Source organism: Leuciscus leuciscus (genome assembly GCF_965113295.1).
Source record: "Leuciscus leuciscus genome assembly, chromosome: 23".
Taxonomy (NCBI): domain Eukaryota; kingdom Metazoa; phylum Chordata; class Actinopteri; order Cypriniformes; family Leuciscidae; genus Leuciscus; species Leuciscus leuciscus.
In genome coordinates, this window is record NC_138747.1 from 15,936,981 (window position 1) to 15,939,272 (window position 2,292).

The 2,292-nt window shown below is 41.2% G+C and overlaps 1 long non-coding RNA gene across 1 annotated transcript; it reads right to left on the reverse strand.

Annotated features, from left to right (window-relative positions):
* Positions 1-1,038: 1,038 nt before the first annotated feature.
* Positions 1,039-2,066, reverse strand: LOC309487429. Its single transcript, XR_014201847.1, has 4 exons — positions 1,946-2,066; positions 1,685-1,832; positions 1,493-1,611; positions 1,039-1,423 (listed from the first exon to the last, which is right to left on the reverse strand). It is a non-coding gene; the product is annotated as an uncharacterized lncRNA (long non-coding RNA).
* Between the last annotated feature and the right edge of the window lie 226 nt (positions 2,067-2,292).

Consider the following 2,292-nt stretch of genomic DNA (forward strand, 5'->3'; position numbering starts at 1 on the left):
TACTTTCACGTACTGTTTTCTCTACTATATAGCAGGAATATTCGGAAGCACTATTAGTATACGCAAATCCAAATCTCTCGAGAATTAGTGCGTCACCCAGGTAATTCTCACCTACTCTTTTATGGATACTAAGGATTCAGACAGACTTATTCGCTCAACTACTGCTAAGCATGCGGTTTCGGACGCAGCCTAAGACCTAATGTTGCAAATCTTAAATGTAGTATAAAGCCTCTACTTGTGCAGCAGCACAATTACTGAAATATTGAAACAAATTAAACTAAGTACAGGATCACTGAAATATTAAGAAATAGCTGGATCCAATCTCAGATGGAGGCATAGTAAGGTGTTGAAGTTCTTTCCATTACTTGGTCATACAAAGAAATGGTATAAGGGGGAAAGCAAAGCTGCAGTCAAGCACACATTCTTCATCTCCCCTATCTCTTTTTTGTCCTGATCTAATTACTCCTCTCCTCCAACTATTCCTCTCCCAGACATTTATTCTCTCTGCTTTGAGTTGTTTGGCTTCCACATTGAACAAAACCAATTCAAAGATTCCCTTTCTTCGTATGTCCAAGTATGTTTGTAAATTTGCAATAATTTTTTTTTTTTTTTTTTCGTGTAAACCAGTTTAAGGAAGGGAACAAAAACAATTAGTTTCACGAAACTTTATTAGGTTTTTAACCCTGAAAAAATAAATAGTTAGAGTCTCTTCCAGTATCAATTTCCACTTTGGAATAACTTCAATTACTAATCTCAATCATTGTTTGCGAGACCAGTAGATAGATTGTGACCGAGCAGGAGAAAAGACTGGATCCCGAGGATGCTGGGGCATGAATGGGTATTGAACACCAGGAGGCACAAAAGGTTGAGGGCCATAAAACTGGGGATGATGATGGGGATGATGATGATGGGGATGATGATGATGATGATGATGCATCGGGTACCTGAACGGTTGACGCTGAGGTTCTGCGAACTGATCAAACTGGGAAGCAGTGGTCGTGGAAGGTGTAGTTGTTGCTTCAACTGGTCTCTCGAAGTGGTACTGATGGGGATGATGGGACATTGGGTACCTGGGCTTTTGAAGCTGTGGTGCTGCAGGGGAACCTCTAGAATTAAAGTAATATGGATGAAACATTGACATGGGATCCATTTGATGGAACATTTGTTGGTTAGGGTCTTGAAGAGTAGTAGTCTTCATTGTAGGTGGCACAGTGGGAGGTACAGGTCTTACACCAGGGCGACCATGAAAATATGGAGGATACCCCCAAGGTTTTCCAATTGGGAAAGGGTAAAACATTTGTTGACTGTCAGTTGGGTCCTGGACCGGATAAATGGTTGTTGGGGCCAGCGTTGGTTGTGTCACAGGACAAGAAAGAGTCACTTCCCGGTCACCGTACATCAAAAGTAGCAGCATATCATTATCCTGAGGAAGACATGAACCATCAACTAGCATACATAGTTGAATCAGACAAGGGCACTCTGTTATTCGTACCTTCATTTCCCAACAGCTTCCTGTGAATGGCGAAGTGATAACCAGTGAACCATCAACAATCTCCAATGTGAATGAACATTTAGAATATGCTAGAAGCAGAGGCTGCCATGATCCATCAACTAAGAGGAAAGAGAAAAATAAATAAAACAGCTCTCACCTCTTAGATTAAACTCAAATAATTAAGTGACTTGCCTTGAACTTTAACATTATCTGCTCTGACGGCAAGTGAGATAATCATGCCAGAAGGGAGGCAGGACACTTTAGGGAGGGGAGGACTCACAGGGCAAGACATTTGCACTGGAGACCCCATTATAAAGAGTGGCAGAATATAACGTCCACCCTGTTAGGAGATTTGGGATGAAAAAACAACAAGAAAAAAAAAACTTTTTTCCCACTTTCACTTGTTTGGAGCAGAGCTACAGTGCACTTGTCATCTTTAGCATGCAGACTAACCTGTTGTCTGACATGACAGCCCTGGTATGGTGCATCAAGAGAAACATCTCTGCGTGCCCGCTTCAGGGAGAAACCACAGCTGGCTGGCATCTCAGACAAAGGCACTGGTGATTCAACTCCTGATAAAGAAATGTTATAAAGATTAAAAAAATAAAAAAATAATAATAAAAAAATAAAACTCCAAAACAACTTACCTCGATCAACCAGAAAGTGTGGCATCCTTATTTGTCCTGGAATGCGCAAGGTCATTGAATCACTTCCACATTGCACAAAGGGACCCAGACGTCGCAGCTTAGCTTGGGCAAGCTGGAACCGCTCTTAAAAATAATTCAAGTTAAGTTGCATTT